Here is a 21,705-nt window from a genome sequence, read left to right as displayed (position 1 = left end):
ATCAAAGTGTCCTGTTGTCGATAGGGGCGCAACTTTAGCAAACGCTCCTAAGGATCGTATTTCAGGGAAGTGACAAACGACCTATATAAGTGTATTGGTTGGAGAACATGTTGATTTTGTGACATCACGTCCTGTTTTTGGTTTGTCTTTGGTTCATGTTGCGTTCATATTTCAGTTGAACTGCACCAGAGTTAGTTTGGAAGCGGCTTGGATGGCAGCGTTCACACTTATTCAAATGAACCGCACTAACAGAGCAATTGCACCAGAGTTTGTTTTAATCGAACCAAACCAGCCAAATGTGAAAACGCCCTCAGACTCATTTTTGTTTTCTTTTTTGACGTGCACTGATGAATTGTCGTAAGACCAAGAGTGTTATTGAGAAAATAAAAAGGGTGAATTTTGTTTTAAAGGTGCCATCGAACGTTTTTTCACAAGATGTAATATAAGTCTAAGGTGTCCCCTGAATGTGTCTGTGAAGTTGCAGCTCAAAATACCCCATAGATTTTTTTAAATTAATTTTTTTAACTGCCTATTTTGAGGCATAATTAGAAATGCGCCGATTCAGGCTGCGGCCCCTTTAATTGCTCGCGCTCTCTGCCCCCTCCCGAGCTCTCGACTCTATCATTGCATAAACAAAGTTCACACAGCTAATATAACCCTCAAATGGATCTTTACAGTGTTCGTCATGCAGCATGTCTAATCGCATAAGTACAGTGTTTATTTGGATGTTTACATTTGATTCTGAATGAGTTTGAGGCTGTGCTCTGTGGCTAACGGCTAATGCTACACTGTTGGAGAGATTTATAAAGAATGAAGTTGTGTTTGTGCATTATACAGACTGCAAATGTTTAATAATGAAAATAGCAACGGCTCTTGTCTCCGTGAATACAGTAAGAAACGATGGTAACTTTAACCACATTTAACAGTACATTAGCAACATGCTAACGAAACATTTAGAAAGACAATTCACAAATATCACTAAAAATATCATGTTATCATGGATCATGTCAGTTATTATTGCTCCATCTGCCATTTTTCGCTGTTGTCCTTGCTTGCTTACCTAGTCTGATGATTCAGCTGTGCTCAGATCCAGACGTTAACACTGGCTGCCCTTGTCTAATGCCTCGATCATGGGCTGGCATATGCAAATATTGGGGGCGTACATATTAATGATCCTGACTGTTACGTAACAGTCGGTGTTATGTTGAGATTCGCCTGTTCGTCGGAGGTCTTTTAAACAAATGAGATTTATCTAAGAAGGAGGAATCAATGGAGTTTGAGACTCACTGTATGTCATTTCCATGTACTGAACTCTTGTTATTCAACAATGCCAAGGTAAATTCAATTTTCAATTCAATGGCACCTTCAAAGTTTGAATGCCACCCATTTTGATCTCGTTTTCATAAAAGTGTGGTTGAATCTACAGGTTTTCTGCTATACGTGTGAGTGACCACTCATCCTGGCTCAAACTCTTTGAGCTCTGAGTGGGGATTTGAACTTTTAGATGAATTGTACACAGTATAAGAGTCGTTAACGAGAGTGGACTTTTGTTCAGAAACTCGTGCCTCTTAACACAGGCTGCAGATACAGTATGACATCCTCCCACAAACTGCATTGGACAATGTAGTTACACTTCAGTCTCGGTTCTCTATTCTTGATAATAGTATTTCTGCAGGAAACTCAGGAGGAGAGATAGACGGATAGAGAGTCAGGGAGATATGAAAAGGAGGAGGGGTTATCCATCAAAGGCTCCAACTAAGGTTTGGATCCTCCGTGAAGATTAGGAGTGTTAAAAAAGATGGATCGCTATTGTCACAGCTAAGCATCATCCCCAAATGCTTAAATTAAATCTAAAAATTCTCTAGGGTGGCCCAAATTACACCAGTAATAACTGCAGTAGGGCCAGACCAGACCAGCTTCACTCATTATTAAAACTGCACAGACAAGATTGTAAGCTTGACAAATTATTACCATTAGCTTGTATTAACTCAATTGATATGTGCCGGGAAAACTGGGGCGGCTTTGCATGTGTGTTTGGCAGGAGGGTTGCTCATAAAACACTTTGTTCAGGAGGTCGTTTTTACAATTCTAATGATTTTCCCTTTAGCAAACCTAATTTTCATTACACAATTTCAGAGATAATTGACCCTGTTGTGTGCCGCTGTCATTTTTGGTTCCGTTAACATTGTTTCATGCAGGACAATCAGTCACTCTTTCATTTTTAATTACAATCCATTCAAATGAAAGGTGCTGTGTTTTTGTGAAGTTAAAACACTCACCATTCACTGTCAGTGTGAACATTCAGATCTTTTTGTGTACCTCGTACAAGAGATTAAATAATGATATGAGGGCCCTTGTGAAAAATGAGTGCTCTTAATTGTACTGAATGTGCACTTGTAGTGTACTTTAAATCTGAAAATTATATGATATTAAAAACTGTACTTGCAGATTAAATAATATTAATGAAGTAAAAAGCCACTTTAAAGAGAGTATACTTTTTTTTGATGGTTTCTTAAGTACACTTTTAAAAGTGCACTTTGTAATAATGTCAAATTAAATGTTTTACTTAAAAAGTACATTTTAAATAATTTTCTTTTAATTATCTTGTCGTGATTTAAACTCAAGTGCACTTATTTTGATGTGTTGACTAATATAGCTTACTAAAGCACGTGTAAAGTCCTTGATTATAATTTTAACTTAGTGTGTTATAATCAAGGATTTTACATGTGCTTTATTATGTTAGTCAGCATTTTTTTAGTACTATTATTTTTCACAAGGGGGTGAATAAACAACGACATAGTTTTAATTGTAGGTGAACAGTCACTTTAACCCTCATGCACTTTTCGATTTGTATGGTCAAAGTGATCTTAATTGGATTCAATACAATTCCCCAAAAATCACACTATGAAAAACAAAAAAAACCAACAAAAAAGCAACAACATACAATCAGGTACAAATAATTAACTTTTAATATCCATACTTTTCACACATTACAAGGAATAAATATCTGAATTTATTATTTAAAAAAATGTTTTTAACCACTATTTTTAAGACTGCCCCTCCCCGCACCCGTGGGACACTTGTCATTATACATTTATAACAATAATATCTTTGTCTAAACCAAAATCTTGACAAACTATGTAGCATTTGAAAGCTTTCAGACTCTAGTTTTCATATTTGGTGACTGATTTTCAAAAGAAATGACAGAGCAATAGATAAATAGTGATAGATTCTTTATTTGTGATGTGGTGCCAAACTATAACACACGCTCTGATTCTTTCCGTATGATTTTTTATGTATTTGTTTTAGAGATTGAATTCAAATCAAATTAAGATTACTGCTCAAAATACTTCTGAATAGGATGTCTACTTCATAAATATTTTGAAAAGTATTATTAAAAATATATGGTTCAGATCACTCAAACCATGTATGAAAATCAAAGAGTCCTTATTTGGTCACCGGTGGAGTCATCTAGTAGAAAAGTTTGGTACTGCGCACAAAAAAATCTTTTTTGGTTTTTTTTGAGATATCACTCAAAACTTTCTTGAAGTTTTAGAGTTGTACATGTTTTGTGAAATAAATATTTTATATAAAATATATATTTTATATATTTTAATTTTTCATAAACTTAAACTTCTAGAACTTTATTAAACTTTACTTTTACAACCTTCTTTACTTCTACAGTAATAATCTATGAAGTGTTCCCTTTAAAAATATACCAAACTTAGGTCTGTGCTCTAAAGTATTCAAGATTTTTACCAATTTAAGTTGGAAAAGTCATTTTCAAGACTATGCTCAAAAAGTGGGACAAACAGTTAACAGGTATGTTAACATGACCCTAAATGAGAAAAAGTCAAAATTTCAAGAAAAATAACATGGGTATAATTGTATTTCAGATAGATTGAAAAAAGAAATGATAGCTCATTTTTACCATATGTGGATGACAAAATATTTTTCTGTATTGAAATAGGTGGGGACAAGCTCCTTTTTTGGCTTCATAGGGTAGTAAAAAAACTAAAATAACAAAATATTACCAAGAAACGTTACTATTTTGGGTCTGTACTATTGCCTTAGATCAACATCACAAACGTAATAGTAATTTTGTGTGTAAACTGTATGTCAAAAAACATCAGCGTATTGAAATTTTGCATGCATGATTATGACCCTAAATGAGAAAATATCACAAAATTTCAAGAAAAAATAAGAAAAGTAAACTGATATTTCCGACAAATTAAAAAATCCAAACGGGTCAAATTGACCCGCAACAGTACATAAGGGTTAAATTTATTGTTGCACCATTGGACTTTCTCAGATGTAATCGTTAGATCACATGGCATATCGATTTTGACAGTACGTCCTGCTGTTCATAAGCAGCATAATAGAAACATGGGTTCCATCAGCTGGTTTCAAGCCTCTAACCATAAAACATATCTTCACTGTTGCACTGTACAGGAATATGTCCTGTTCTTGTCTGTAGCTGACAGGTCTATATCCACCACCTCTATATGCGAAATTGCGAGAGTCTCATGGAAGTAAGTCTTACCAGTCGTATGTTCCTGGATAATCCTTCAAGGCTTCACTGTTCTGCTGCTATGACAATGAAACAAAATGCACTAACAGAGCTGGCACAGAGCGTGCAGAGCCCTTGGGGAGACAGCTCAGTTTTTTGACATGTTTCTGAGATGTCTGTAATCCAGTCTGGCAGCTGGCAGCACTCCTAAGCTAAGCTAAGTCCACCTTGTATTAGCATACATTTCCTTTGCCACTGAAATCAATATGAACAAAATGTAATTACTAAGCTGTACGCTTGGCACAGAAGGTGCTCGTCTGGCTGTGCAGGCTCAGAGGTCTAGAGAATGTTAGATATGGTCTTTATGTAACTTCCTAATAGACAAACTTGCTAAAGTAATTGTCATTTGGAATAGATCATTGGCAATCTGTGTGTTTTATGTCTGGGTCTCCAATGCTATTCATGCTCTTAAAGGGATAGATTACCAAAAAAAAAGTTATCTTTTACTCAATCTTAATTCTTTTTTCTGTGGAACACAAACAAAATATATATTTCTGTCATGACATCTCTAGGAGTGTTTGGCATCGTAATAGGTATGATAATGTTGATATGTTTGGTTTTGGCAGAATAGATCTGCTACGCTGCTGCTTCTTCAGAGCAAGTACAGGACTTGCTACTGCCAATACAAACATGACACGCTGCTGTGAGCAAATAAGACATGCTGCTGCTGTACAGTATAACATACATGAATTACCTGTAGCAGATCTATACAGGTGGAGCTGGGGAAGGTGGAGGTTTTTCTGAAAGCGTGCTGCAGCTGGTACCCAAATGCTGACCAAGTATTTGAAGGTGGAGCAACGATCTCATTGGCTGCTGATACAGCAGGAACCAATCAGCTGTGCCCTGTAGAGAATGATGTGATTACAAGCAGGTTGAGTTAAGAACCTATCAGCCTGCGCCATCTAGAGTTTCATGACAGAACTTTGTATATATCAATGCGGTCCAATGTTGTTTTGGACCCCAATAGTCTATATCTTATTATTTATTTATTTAAAAGCATACACAATTTGTGTTTATTTATATTTTTTTATAATTAAGTTTATTAAATTTTTTACCTCTTAAATGCGGAAGAGGATTAGGGCCAAGCAATAATAAAAAAATAAAACCATCTCGAGATTAAAGTTGTTAAATTTCGAGAAAAAACTCGTTAAATTTTGAGAAAAAAGTCTAAATAAAATGTTGAGAATAAACTCATTAAATTATGAGAAAAAACTCATTAAATTTCGAGAAAAGTTTGAGATAAAATGTTGAGAATAAACTCATTAAATTACGAGAAAAAAATCGTTAAATTTCAAGAAAAAAGTCGAGAGAAAATATTGAGAATAAACTCGTTAACTTACGAAAAAAAACTTGTTAAATTTTGAGAAAAAAGTCGAGATAAAATGTTGAGAATAAACTCGTTAAATTACGAGAAAAAAACTTGTTAAATTTCAAGAAAAAAGTCAAGATAAAATGTTGAGAATAAAGTCATTAAATTACGAGAAAAAAGTTGTTAAATTACAAGAACAAATTCGTTAAATTATGAGAAAAATGTCGTTAAATTTAGAGAAAAATATCGATATAAAATGTTGAGAATAAAGTCATTAAATTACGAGAAAATGCCGTTAAATTACGAGAACAAACTCGTTAAATTTCGAGAAAAAAGTCGAGATAAAATGTTGAGAATAAAGTCATTAAATTATGAGAATAAACTCATTAAATTACGAGAAAAAAGTCGTTTAAATTACGAGAACAAATTCGTTAAATTACGAGAATAAATTCGTTAATTTAATGACTTTATTCTCAACATTTTATCTCGACTTTTTTCTCGAAATTTAACAACATTTTTCTCATAATTTAACGAATTTGTTCTCGTAATTTAACGACTTTTCTATCGTAATTTAATGACTTTATTCTCAACATTTTATCTCGACTTTTTTCTTGAAATTTAACAAGTTTTTTCTCAAAATTTAACAACTTTAATCTCGAGATGGTTTTATTTTTTTATTATTGCTTGGCCCTAATCCTCTTCCGTACTTAAAAAAGTTATTATTAATTTAATATATATATTTATCTTTATATCATTTAATTCATTTTATTAATTATTATTATTATTATTATTATTATTAACTTTTTACCTCTTACATGGCTTACATTTTTGGACCTATGCCAGTTGCAGTTATACTTTTAATTAAAAAAAAAAAAGTAGTGTCATCATTTGTTAAATAGAAATTTAAAAAATGAGAAAACTGAAAGACACTTTAAAACTATAGTTACTATTCAAAAACTATGTTAAACTCTAATAAGAGTATCCAGCAATTAGCAAAGTAGCAGCTACACTTTTGATCAATAATATATGATAATTGGATTAACAATCCTGTTTGATAAATAATATATCCTGTCAGCTGGGTGAAGATCATTATCAGCCAGCAATCCTTCAGAATGTGTTTGTGGGAATTTGTAACAGCATGCCAATCATTTGGCACTGTACAAGCAGCACAGCCTTGTCCGGATGAGCGGACTTAAATTATCTCTAATGAAAATCTATGCCATTAGTACATGTGTAATTAGTAGCGAGCCCGTATTGAAACCCTTGAAAGCCATGGCCTTCTGGCTCTCTGCCTGCCCTTCTATAAGACAGTCTAAATCCTCATTAGCTGCATGACGTCCTCCTTTATGAGCCCAGCCTGTTATGTTACACCTTTCATCTACTCTACAGAGCCTGCCGGTGATCATTAATGGAGTTCTGAAGCTCTATTAGCTTTATGCTCATGATGAATTGATAAGATACTGTACTCAAGTGCCCTGTTGGCAATACGCTGTACACAAACTTCTTATCTTTTTAGTTTTAAACTCTCTTTCTGTCTGCAACTGCTAAATGTGTTTAGCATTATCTATTGTTGTTAAAAAAATATGACAAATGACATTTAAAGGGATTTTCACCCAAAAATGAAAATTCTGTCATCATTTACTCACCCTCAAGTAGTTCCAAAATCTGTATGAATTTTTTTGTTCTGCTCAACACAAAGGAAGATATTTGCAAGAATGTCAGTAACCAAACAGATCTCGCCCCCCATTTTACTTCCATAGTAGGAAAAATAAATACTGTGGTAGTCAAAGGGTGGGTGCGGGGGATCTGTTTGGTCACAAATCATGACTTCTTGTTATGGAATATCCGTTGTGAGGGTGAATAAATGATGGCAAAATTGTGATTTTAGGGTGAACTGCCCCTTTAAAAATGCCCACCATCATTATGTACCAATGTACATTTTGCATGATTATAGGGAGATTTCAGTAAGAACGTGTGCCTGAGCCTCTTGGCAGACAGACATACTGAAACTAATAAAACATCACCCGCTTTGGGTATTAGCTAAACACACACACACACACACACACACACACACATACTGAACAAATAAATAAGTGTGCTACAGTTTGAGCAACTTAGACTTTGGAAAATAATCATGCAAAGCATGATATCGAAGCATAGTTATTTACAACATGTAAACATCTTGGCTTTAATGTCACTAATTTCTTTAATTCTCTAATCTCTCTCTTTAATTGTTTCTCCTAGACAGCAGTGAGATTAAATGGAGAGCAAACAGAATTTAAGTCTTCTGATTTTCAGATTAGAGAAACTCCTCTAGAGTTTCAGAAGACATTCCAACAGTGTCACAAACTGCATGTGCACAGCTTTGCAATGAATGATCAGAGATGTGTGTGCGCTACTGTTCAAAAGTTTGGTGTCAGTAAGATTTTTTGTTATTATTATTGTTTTGAAAGAAATTAATACTTTTATTCAGCAAGATCACATGACAGTAAAGACATTTATAATGTTACAAAAGACTGTTCTTTTGAACTTTCTATTCATCAAAGAATACTGAAAAAAGTGATGCGGTTTCCACAGCAATATTGAGCAGCATATTAGATGATTTCTGAAGGATCATGTGACACTGAAGACTGGAGGAATGATGCTGAAAATTCAGCTTTATATTCAAATATATTATATTAAATTGTAATAATATTTCACAATATTAATGCAGCTTTAGTGAGCATGATAGACTTTCAAAAACATTTAAAATTTCAACATTCAAACTTTTGAACAGTAGTGCATGGAAGCTTGTTTCCGCCACAGAATAAAACAATTTAAAAGATAATTGAAGAATTGCGAGACTTTTTTTCTTGCATTTGCGAGTTTATATCTTGTAATTCTCACTTTTTTCTCACAATTCTGACTTTTTTTCTTGCTATTGCGAGTTTATATCTCACAATTCTGACTTTTTTCCGAATTGTGAGACGGACGCGCAATTGCGACGCCAATTCTGTAGGAAAAAAAATAAAAAATTTCTTCAATTCTGACTTTATAACTCGCAATTGTGAGATAAAAAGTTGCAATTACCTTTTCTATTTTTTATTTATTGGCGGAATCAAGCTTCCGTAGTAATATATGTGAACTGAAACACAAACGGAGAAATTTTGAAGAATGTTTACACTGCTCTTTTCCAAAAAATACTGACTGTGGGCTCTAAAGTCCCAAAAAGGCTTGTGTGAAGTTTGAAATCTTATAAAGCTCTACAATAGCTTTGTTTGACGGACCTTCCTTTCTGTCGTAGCTTCCAGATCTCATTCTCAGTTCGCATATTCATACTTAGTGCATCGTGTTTGGTTACGAGATACATAAGAAACAATGCAATCTGGTGTCGTAGACGTGACGAAAATGAGACTGAAAAAAATGCATATAGATTTGGGTACACAAGCTGTCTTTTTTGGCTGAACTGTCTCTGTAAGCCTGAGATGCAGAGAGCAATAAAATCTGACAACACAATGTTGTTTTTAGAGAATACACTTGATAGTTGTCTAGAATAGCACTGGACGAATAATGCCAAGCAAACTGTGCCAAATTTCTCATCCACCATCTTGTGTGATCAGACTCTGTTTAGTATTTTTCAGCGACGCTGTTGTCTCTCGTATCCCGAGTGTGCCCAAGTGAGCCCGTCCCCTGATGAGAGAGAGCTCTCAGCTCAACGCAGACAGAAGATTGAGAGGCAATGGGGTGACAGCTATTTGCATAATGCTGGGGGGAAAAGGAAAGTGCAAACAAGTTGTCTTGCCATCACTTCCTGCCTTTACCGTGTGCATCGCTGGATGGCAAACGACGTTTTCCCTCTCTTCTTTTCCGTTTCTTTATAATCACTAGTGCTGTAGACAAGACATGCATCATATAGCAGTCCCTAAATTAGTGGGTAGTCTTTGAGCATACTTAAAGCCATCTGCGTTTCAGTCAAGACCCGTCCCTGCGGAGACGCAGGGGGAATGTTTTTCCACCAAGTAAACCCTGACATGAAAAGCCAGCCTACGTCAACATGCTAAGAATACGCTACAGAGCGGCGCCGTGCGCGCGTGGTTAAGGAGCGGCTTTGGAAAGGCTGCGTATCGATTGTGCCGAGTGGATTGTGTTTGAGGCTGTAGGCTCTGCAGAAGCTGAGGTCCCCTCTCTTTCTTGTCACAGCTCAGCTCCTTTTAATTAAATGGCTTGCAGTCGTGACTGAGTGTGAATGTGAACGAAGAGCGGCACGGACGGACTCTGCGCCACTTTCCCGGCCCCCTTCCCTTCGCTTGACCTTTCCTCGTTTACCCCCGACGCTGCCCCCTGAGCGCTGCTTTTCAGAGTCTTAAGGGTCTTATTTCCATTTTTCCTTTCACCTTAATTTACCCAGCTGCTTTTGTTAGACATCTACGGCGTGGCCGTTCTCGATGTCTCGCGGCTTGCGGGTTTACCTGACCTTCTTTATAGCAGCCTCAGGACTGAGCTGGTTTTGTTCTAGCTGAGCAGTGATCATTACCGCACTGTTGATTTTGTTTTGGCATGAGAGTGTATATAGAAATCCTTCATAAGAAGCTTTATTAACATACGTACTGTACATTAGTACATAAGTGTTGTATGCCTGGGAACACTTTAAATGTAATCCATTTAAACAAGTGTCAGTCATCCAGTGCATTTATTTATTTATTTATAATATATAGCAAACAGCTAAAAATGACAAATAAAACATCTGTTATTGTAATTGTTATTATTGAATTCAAATAAATAAATTATTAAATATACACACTTGATTGACACTTATGTAACATTTTGTAAAATTATATATATATATATATATATATATATATATATATATATATATATACACACACACACACACAGTATATAATCTTTTTGGATCACTAATCAAGCTTTCGTCACTTTAACCATGTTTTAGTTCCAGGAACTTTTTTTTCCCCACAGACCTGTTGCTGTCTGCGTTTCCATCATGGTCTAAAGTACTGTAAAAATTAGTCGGACCAGTGTTGGTGGTAACACATTACAATTAATTCGAGTTATGTAATCAGATTACTTTTTTGAAGTAACACAGCTGAAAGGTTTGTTTGAGCTGTGTCCTCTACTATACATGCATAAATTTGCATTTCCTTTAGCCTTATTATTTCAATTTTAGTGAGAAAGGGCCTTTACATTTGCCTAAAAATATAACTTTTTTGTTATTAAAAAAAAACAAACAAGAAAAAGTAATGCAAAAGTAATGTAACCCATTACTTTTCTTAAAATGTAACTAAGTAACGTAATTTGTTACTTTTAAAGGGAGTAACACAATATTGTAATGCATTGCTTTTCAAAGTAACTTTCCCCAACACTGCATAGGACCGTGTGACTTTCCAGTTCCCTCTGGATTTCGTCCTCCGCATTGAAGCTTAATAAAGCCTGAACCTTGTCATCGGCCCATCTGTCGTAATTTTTAAATTACATTGTTGGTTCGAATAGCAAACAACTCTTACTGCATGCACCGTAACAGACTTTTAAAAATGGTGGTTCAAATAAAATGCTGCGTGAACTCAACCAATCAGCATGTTCAGTGCCCAAGTCCCACCCCGAAATTTCCTGAACTCTGAAAAAGTACTACCTAGTAAGCAGGGACTTTCTGAGGGGGAAATTCCCTAAAGTCCCTAGTTCTTGGGGAAAGTTCCTGCTGTGGAAACGTGGCTTAAGTAAGTATTGATTGATTTGATTGATCGATTGATCGATTGATCGATTGATTGATTGATTGATTGATTGAATCTGATTGATTGATTGATCGATCGTTCATTCATTCATTGACAGTAAAAATACAATTTTGTAGATTTTTTTTGTAATTTGTCACTACTAGGTGTTGTTTGCAATAAATGAATAAATTAACAAATTAAAGAATGAATACATAAAATCCACACACTTAACAACCATACATCTGATGAGACTTTTATGTAACATTTTCTATTATTATTAGTAGTAGTAGTATTAGTATTAGCATTATTATCGTCATCATATGTCATTCATTTCCATTTTTCTTTTCACCTTAATTTACCCAGCTACTTATGTTAGTGGTCTTTGGTGTCTCAGTGTCAAGTTCAATGTCTCGCATCTTGCGGGTTTTCTTGACCTTCTTTATTGCAGCCTCAGGACTGAGTAGTTTCTAGCCGAGCAGTGATCATTACCGTGCTGTTGATTTTGTTGGCGTGAGAGCGTACATAGATATCCTTCATATGAGACTTTATTAACATAAGTACTGCCTTAGATGTGTTTTGGCCATTGCCGTTAGCCATTGAGAGGCAGATCCACGGAGCATGTGTGCTCTGAATGGGTCCAGGGAGAGTCCTTTGCAGCTGGAAGCTGTGGCCTACTCTGAAATATTCACCGGAGAGCTGAGATAGATACATCAATATACATAATGAACTTGGTGTCCGTGCGGAGTTGGGGCACTTAATTAAGCTGTCTTAAAATGGTCGGCTTGCCAATAATGGATGCGGAATAACAATAGAAATTTACCATCTTATTCCAGTACTCAAGTCATTCGGTGCATGTGTGATTGCTGTGTGTGGAGCAGTGGCGCTTCTGAAATTTCTTCTCTGGATTTGGATTTTTGTTGTCCATTGTAAATTTGTGCAATGGTTTATGGTTTAAGGGCATTTAAAACACCATTATCTTACTGTATCAGCTATAATATTTTGGTATGTTTGTTAACATTTTATTTATTAATTTTAATCTACATAGACCAGTGTCACTCATCCAGTGCATGGTATTTATTTGTTTATTTTTGTTCATTTTTTGTTTGTTTATACAATTTGCAATATACAATAACATAAATATACAATATACTTTATAATGTTCATTCATTTATTGTAAACAACAGCAATATTTGAAAATTTGAATCCATATAAATAAATAAACACTTTGTATAATTCTTATTATTATAATTATGATTATTATTATACATGGATCATATATTAAATCATCTTTTTGGATCACTAACAGAATCAATCAATCAATTCAAACACTTGTTATTATTTATATCATATATCATATAATATTTTTAATCAAGGATTAGTCACTTTAACCACACCATTCGTATCATTAAAAAATTATTTACACAATATTTGATCTGATCTCATATTTCATTATTGTTTTTATCGTTGATTATTTTCTCATCCAAATTTTATGGAATTTTCCATCTGTCTTCTTGGACAAAAAGCTCTGAAAAAAAAACCCAAGACAGATCCATCAAAACATATTTGTCTCACATATTTGTTGTTGTGATTTTATGTTTGTAAAGTTTTCCCTAATAAAATGAAAAAGATGTTAGAACTAGGCTGTCCAGATGCCAAGTCCTCTCCAGGAATGCACTTATCTGTGTCTTTTAGAGTGACTATTTTCTTTTCTCGACACTCTGTTAGCCAGTCAAAATGTCTCTCACAGTTAGTTTTGCTCAAATGGAGCACTTGCCTGGACTTTTTTTGATCTCTCTGCCAAATAAGAGGTGTCTTTTCCAAGGAGCAAGTGTTTTCTGGCTACTAAAACTGTGAAGTCAGTTATCTAGGTATGTTGAGGAGCGCGTTCTGTGTATTCCGCTGTGCTGTCTGTTGATTGCTGGGCACAGCAAATGGGTGCTCACTTAAAACCTTTAATGGCAACCCTAAGGTTGTAACTTGCTATGAAAGCTACAGTGCTTTATTTGTGGCTTTTCCAAGTGCAGTTCTTACTGAACTTTTCCGCACTTAGAAGAGAAATATGAAAAGGCATTCTTCTATTTTTTTTTCTTTTTTTCTTTTTTTGTCGGTTTGTGTGGGTATATATGGCCTCACTTCTAGGTGACTATTGAGAAACATATTTACGGTATGAATAGTGCTAGAAAAATAATACACATTGGTCTCACTTCCTTACAGAGCTTACAAGATACTCAGCAAGAAAATGCAGTGCATAATCACCAATTGTGCAGGTTTCTTTAGAACCCCATCCCTCCATAGCAGGTGACAAAAATGACCATGATTTTGCCAACTTTGAGATGAGCTGCACCACTTTCAGTTTAGGTTAATTAAGTTCACATTGAGACATTGTGTATGAGTGAAAAGGAAAGTTTTTTTTTTTACTTTATTCCTAGAACATTTTAGTGCTCTGGATTTCTACATTAATGTTGATATTAGCTTGTAATGTGAGTGTGTTGTGATTAGTGTTTGGAACCAAGAACAGTTTTTTAAAGGGATAAATGTAAGAATTTTCATGTATTAATTGCATTTTATTGCCAATGTGTGAACAGCTTGTAATGGATCTTAAAAAACAAGACCTTCCCTGACTTCTTTTTCCTAATCCAAAAATATTCTGAGCAACCAGTGTAGTCCGATTCCAGACTGAAAAAAAATGACTTTTTGAAAATTGATAGTCTATATAACCATTTGCTAGAATTATTTTAAAGGATTAATTCACTTTAAAGGTGCCCTAGATTATGTTTTTAAAATATGTAATATAAGTCTAAGGTGTCCCCTGAATGTGTCTGTGAAGTTTCAGCTCAAAATACCCCATAGATTTTTTTTAATAAATTTTTTTAACTGCCTATTTTGGGGCATCATTATAAACGCGCCGATTTATGCTGTGGCCCCTTCAAATCCCGTGCTCTCCGCCCACAGAGCTCGCGCTTGCTTTAAACAGTGCCTTAACAAAGTTTATACAGCTAATATAACCCTCAAAATGGATCTTTACAAAGTGTTCGTCATGCATGCGGCATGCATGCGTCGGATTATGTGAGTATTGTATACTGTTATATTGTTTACTTCTGATTTTGAATGAGTTTGATAGTGCTCCGTGGCTAACGGCTAATGCTACACTGTTGGAGAGATTTATAAAGAATGAAGTTGTGTTTATGAATTATACAGACTGCAAGTGTTTAAAAATGAAAATAGCGACGGCTCTCTTGTCTCCGTGAATACAGTAAGAAACGATGGTAACTTTAACCACATTTAACAGTACATTAGCAACATGCTAACGAAACATTTAGAAAGACAATTTACAAATATCACTAAAAATATCATGATATCATGGATCATGTCAGTTATTATCGCTCCATCTGCCATTTTTCGCTGTTGTTCTTGCTTGCTTACCTAGTCTGTTGATTCAGCTGTGCACATCCAGACGTTTTGCCCTTGTCTAATGCCTTTCATAATGATAATGTTGGGACCGTGGGCTGGCAAATGCAAATATTGGAGGCGTACACCCCGACTGTTACGTAACAGTCGGTGTTATGTTGAGATTCGCCTGTTCTTCGGAGGTCTTTTAAACAAATGAGATTTATATAAGAAGGAGGAAACAATGGAGTTTGAGACTCACTGTATGTCATTTCCATGTACTGAACTCTTGTTATTTAACTATGGCAAGATAAATTCAATTTTTCATTCGAGGGCACCTTTAAAATAAAAATTACCCCAAGATTTACTCACCCTCAAGCCATACTAGGTGTATATGACTTTCTTCTTATTTCTGATGAACACAATCGGAGTTATATTAAAAAATATCCTGACGCATCCAAGATTTATAATGTGCATCCATCCATCATAAATGTACTTCACACAGCCCCGGGGGGGTTCATAAAGGCATTCTGAAGCGAAACAATGCGTATTTGTGAGAAAAATATCCATATTTAACAAGTTATAAAGTAAAATGTCTAGCTTCCGCTGGACGGCCTTCTGTATTCAACTTACGAAGAAAGTATAGCGCCTCTTGAAGTTTAAGGGTGTACTCACACTAGGCGCTCTAAACCGTGTCCGAGCAGCCCGGTTCGGTTGACAACAGTGATCGCTCTGTTCCGTGCCCGGTTCGTTTAGCCGGCCCTTGCCCACTTGGAAGAGGTGGGCCAGAGCACGGTTCATTTGGGCTCTAGCACGGTTTGCATGCAGCGCTAACCGTGCCAGAGCATGGAACAGTTACTACTTTTGTGTGCGCTACTGTCATCCTTTAAATTGTCTTTAATTTGTTTATTTATAAAATTATGCATTTCTTTTTTCTTTTTCTTTTTTTTTCAAATATTTATTCCTTAAAAGTATTAAACAATTGTTAATGCCTGAATTGTTAAGGGGAATCGGAACCAGAACCGGAATGTACGTAAGCTCATCTCTACGAATGCCTACATCGTGCAGATGTAGAGCTGATTTAATGCTCTTTTCCACTTGGCAAGCACTTCTCATTTTGTTAACAGTGGTTACAGTTGATTGGTGCCAATGAAGGGAAGCAAGACTGATTAAGGTGACGAATTTCAGCACTGAAGACCTAATGCACTCTGGATGTATGTGTACACATGCTAGCAGGTGCTGACTCTGCAGGCCAGTGTGTATGAGGTATCGCCACCCATCAAGAGCTGACCACTGACTCATTCAGAGCCCTTATGAAACTGAGAGCTGGTTAGCTTTAAGATGAATGACCTTTCATTATGAAAATGGCTACTGCTTCCTTTGGGAATATTCTAGGTTTGTTTTAGCATTATGGCACATAAGACCTCATAGGTATTTCTTGGAGTTTCAAATAAGATATACTGATTTTCATCACCCACTATGATTTTATAAATTGATGTTTTTTGTGAGAAGCTTGAGAGCATACATATACTGTATATATAACATAATATCTACCACCGTCAGTAAGATTTTTTTTTTTTTTTTTTTTTTTTAATTTATACTTTAGCTGCTTTTCCACCGTCAAGCCAAACGGTTCTATGAATGGTAAGGAACAGTTCCAGTTATATTTCCACTTGAGCTTGGTTCGGCATAACACGATTACCGTTCTCAAACCGGAATTCTCAGCACGGTTATGTATTAATGTAGTGTACTGTAGTAATGTCGCCACTCACGATTGGTCACTATTGCCTGATTACCAGTTTCTCTGTAGCTGGCGAAGCGCACCATTGGAGTGAAGTAAACACAATTCATAATAAAATTAAAAGAAATATCATCCTCTATAGGGCTGATCATCCTCTATAAAGCGGTCGCTGTTTACATCTGATACGTCTGTGAACTTGTGCACATTTGACACATTTGTATTACATTCGTAAGAGATCCGTTATCAGCCCCACAGTGGAAAATTAAACTATATCTGCACCGGTTGGCCCAGATTGCCACAGAATTGAACGGTTAAGCAATGGAAACAGCTTTTGATTCAGCAAGGATGCATTAAATTGATCAAAGGTGACAGTAAAGACATTTATAATGTTACAAAAGATTCTTATATTAAAAATAAGTAGCACGACTGTTTACAACACTGTTAATACTAAGAAATGTTTCTTGAGAATCAAATCATCAATCAAATAATCATCACTGGTATTGCACTCTAAAAAATGCTGTGTTAAAAACAACCCAAGTTGGGTTACAAATGGACAAACCCAGCGATTGGGTTAAATGTTTGCCCAACATGCTGTGCAGTTTTATTTAACCCAACTATTGTTTAATAATTACTATATGTCTGACTTAAAATTAACCCAAAATAGGTTGGAAATTAAAAATCAGACACATAATAATCAGAAACAATAAAAATCAAAAGGTGAACATTTATTAATAAACAATTGAATAAATGTTTGTTGTTTAATTATTATTCATTAAACTTATTAATAAATGAAAATAAAAATTCATTTATTAAACATATTAAAGGTGCCCTCGAATGAAAAATTGAATTTATCTCGGCATAGTTAAATAACAAGAGTTCAGTACATGGAAATGACATACAGTGAGTCTCAAACTCCATTGTTTCCTCCGAAGAACAGGCGAATCTCAACATAACACCGACTGTTACGTAACAGTCGGGGTGTACGCCCCAATATTTGCATATGCCAGCCCATGTTCCCAACATTATGAAAGGCATTAGACAAGGGCAGGCAGTAACGTCTGGATCTGCACAGGTGAATCAACAGACTAGGTAAGCAAGCAAGAACAATAGCGAAAAACGGCAGATGGAGCAATAATAACTGACATGATCCATGATAACATGATATTTTTAGTGATATTTGTAAATTGTCTTTCTAAATGTTTCGTTAGCATGTTGCTAATGTACTGTTAAATGAGGTTAAAGTTACCATCGTTTCTTACTGTAGTCACGGAGACAAGAGCCGTCGCTATTTTCATTTTTAAACACTTGCAGTCTGTATAATTCATAAACACAACTTCATTCTTTATAAATCTCTCCAACAGTGTAGCATTAGCCGTTAGCCACGGAGCACAGCCTCAAACTCATTCAGAATCAATGTAAACAATATAACAGTATACAGTTATCACATAATCCGACGCATGCATGCCGCATGCATGACGAACACTTTGTAAAGATCCATTTGAGGGTTATATTAGATGTGGAAGCTTTGTTTATGCACTGTTCAAGGCAAGCGCGAGCTCCGTGGGCGTGGAGTACGAGAATTAAAGGGCCAGTAGCCCTGAATCGGCTCATTTATAATGATGCCCCAAAATAGGCAGTTAAAAAAATGAATTTAAAAAAATCTATGGGGTATTTTGAGCTGAAACTTCACAGACACATTCAGGGGACACCTTAGACTTATATTACATCTTTTTTAAAGAAAGTTCTAGGGCACCTTTAATAAATGTTAATTTCCAACATATTTTGGGTTCATTTTAAGCAAGCAATACAGTAATTTTTAAACAATAGTTGAGCTGAATAAACCTACCCAGCAGGTTGGGCAAACATTTAACCCAACCGCTGAGTTAAAACAACCTAATCACTGGGTTTGTCCATTTTCAACTCAACTTTGTTTGTTTTAAATCCAGCATTTTTTAGTTTTTTATCTGAAATGTTGGTATTGCGACAACAATCTGTATCTTCTGTAATGAGCTAATTTGGCGAACATATTGTGTTGCTGTTGTTATGTCTGAATACACAGGTGTGCCATTTGTTTTAATTTCTATGAATCAGTATTTATCCGAGTGCACCTGAAAAAAAAATCTCCATCTGTCTCTGAATCTTAAAGATCTAGAAGATGCTTCCTATGACGAACACTGTCAAATAGTATCCACATCATTATCCATTCTGCAACTAGTCCAAAAGTTGTGACTGAAACAGATGGCTGTGAATGCAGGAGGTACATTTGTCCACATGCCATGTTCTTGTTATTGCCCACTTATGGAAACTAATTAGGTATCTGTGCCATAAGTAAATCTGTGCCATAAAGTTCTTTTGATTCACCAGACAAATGTTTTTCCCCATTTTAAAATGGTTGGGTTTTGTTTTCACTAGCGCTAGTTGAGGAATAAGGAGGAATGAAAGCTCTTGATGTGATGGATCAGAATCATAATGAAATTTCGATGAGAGAACATCAGAAATCTACTTTTATTGATATTAGAACGCATCAAAATCCAATTGTAAAACATGTAAATGGTTTTATAAAGCACCTGTTCTTAATAGAAGTTATATCTCTGACAGTACAAATGAGAAAGACATCCATTCATTTGGACGTTGAGTGTATTTCATCCTCGTTGCAGTGAAGTTATTGGGTCGTTATGTCCTTTCTGTACGATAAATTGGAATATAATGGTAGGGGAGTACAGATTCATTAATTATATTAGACAGTAAAAGCCTATCTAAGGCTGCTTTATCAGCATGATACAATGTCTATGAATTCTACCTAAATCATGTTTTTTTTTTCCCTTTTATTATATTTTATTTTAGATCAGTGTGTCATTAGAGAGTTTAACCAGTGCCCTCTTGAAATGTTCTCGTCAATTCCTGCATGCCAGACATGAAAATGTGTGGCTGAAAGGTTTAATTTGTTTCCTCTTAATAGTTCCTCTGCATAGCTTTTATTCAACTAATTGGTTATGCAACTAATTTTCTCTCATTCAGAACCTCCAGTGCAGCAAAACCTTCAACTCTCTTTGTTTACAGAACTAGGTCAAGCATGCACTTGAAATAATACACATAAAAAAAAGATAGTGTGGCATCTTTGAAGGAATTTTGAGTTATTTTCACCGTATCTGCACTTGTCACAACAGTTTATGTCAAGCTTTCAACATTCTAATGTCTAAAATGGAAGGTGTGGTACTGTTGCTTTCGCAAACTTTTCTTAGAGGTCTTAAACGGGTTTGTTGACAGCTGAAAAAAGGCTAAATGAAAAGCCTCTTTAAAGATCTGTTATCAATAATATGCCATATGTCATTTTAATCACTGGTTTATTAATAATCCTCCTTATTTCAATAGTCCAATTAACGGGTCAGGTCAGTTAGAAAATTGGATTATTGCCAACTGGTCCAGTTGTGACATGTTGAGTTGGACAGAACAAAAAATAGCAAAATAAAAAGAGTCAGCTGCACTTCTCTACTATATGCATGAATGTTTTGCCAATCATTATTACGTATTTGGATCTTTAGTGATCTATATCCAACATGGATGGATCTCTAACTGCCTCGATAGTATAAAACTCTCCTGATATTTTAATAAAAATTTACAAAAGAATAAAATAAAGCATTGATGTAGTGAATGACATCCCAGGTCAATAAAGACTCGAGGTATGTGTTTAAGGGTTAACCGGAGAAAATGCTTCCTCATTGAAAAAGTTTTGCACAAGAAATGAATAGTGCTCTTAATAGCAAAAGCAAAAAAAAAGTGCTTTTAACTTTTGGAGAAAGCTATCCGTTAGCATGCTGGCTGGTGCAAGACTGATTTGAAAGTTACATTTTATTCTACAAGGATCAGGCTGCCTCCATTTTGAAAACACTTGAATAGTTATGTCAATTCGACCCAGTTACAGATAATATAATAACAATGTCAATAATGATAAGCTTACTACATACTTTTCTAGTGCTCAAGGCACACAAATATAAAAAAGAGTTTTACTTTACACTGCAAAAAATAATTGTTGTTTAACTTAAGTTACTTGCTTGCCTTCAAATTTTAAGTTCATTGAAGTTAAAAATTTGAGCTAATACAATGAAGGCGATTGATTTAATCAACAGAAACTCAAAATATTATGTTATCTGAACTACATTATCTAAGTTGATTGTTATCACAGAAGAAAAAATGTTGTGATAACAAATCATGAAATTATTTTTTACAGTGTAGTATTTATGTACTATAGCCTATTTATTAAAACTTTGAATTAGATGTTTTTATATTTTTATTTCATTTTAATTATAGTTGTAAGTTTTAGTATTTTTTGTTATTTGCTTCTCATTGTTATTAGTTTGTTTTATATTTCTATTTAGCATTCATTTATTTTTAAGTAGTCATTTTAGTACTTCAACAAAAATTGTAATAATTCTGCATAATTATGAATTAATTTTAAATTTATTTGTATAGTGCTTTTCACAATTAGCAGACAAACCTTTCTGATATGAAGCAGCAACAGTTAATGAACAAACTTCATGCATCCACACCAGCAGGTGTCAGTACAAATCCCGAGACTATTGAGATAAAGAAGTACTGAAAAAAAAGTATTACCTGTATTCAAAAATCATGTACTGTCAGAGTATATACTGCATTTAATGAAAATGGCAAATAATGTCAGCTATATATCACTTTTTTTTTTTTAATGCTGTTTTCTGTATACTACATATTCCAGTCGGGAAGCAGGCATATTCGGATGCAGGAATGAGTGTAGGGATGTAAAAACTTTTTCAATCAGTTTTGCTGGAGCCACTGGATAGTACGCTTAACTCCACACTCTACTTTCTCAACTCTTTGAAATAGTAAATAGGCTTAGAATGGAGATGGGGAAGTGCACTGTGTTATAAAAAGTTCTTTCTGTACTTATTAATATGAAGACCTAAGGATGTTTTGTAACCGTCAGTTGTTCTAATTTGTCAATCTTAAGAGGTTTCAG

The 21,705-nt window shown here is 35.0% G+C and overlaps 1 protein-coding gene across 3 annotated transcripts in view; it reads left to right on the top strand.

The window, feature by feature from the left end:
* Positions 1 to 21,705, top strand: part of cadm1b (cell adhesion molecule 1b) — a 231,828-nt gene that overhangs the window by 59,955 nt on the left and 150,168 nt on the right. The gene's annotated exons all lie outside the window — the stretch shown is intronic.

The sequence above is a fragment of the Megalobrama amblycephala genome, linkage group LG16 (genome assembly GCF_018812025.1).
Source record: "Megalobrama amblycephala isolate DHTTF-2021 linkage group LG16, ASM1881202v1, whole genome shotgun sequence".
Taxonomy (NCBI): domain Eukaryota; kingdom Metazoa; phylum Chordata; class Actinopteri; order Cypriniformes; family Xenocyprididae; genus Megalobrama; species Megalobrama amblycephala.
This window is presented reverse-complemented; position numbering and strand designations above follow the sequence as displayed.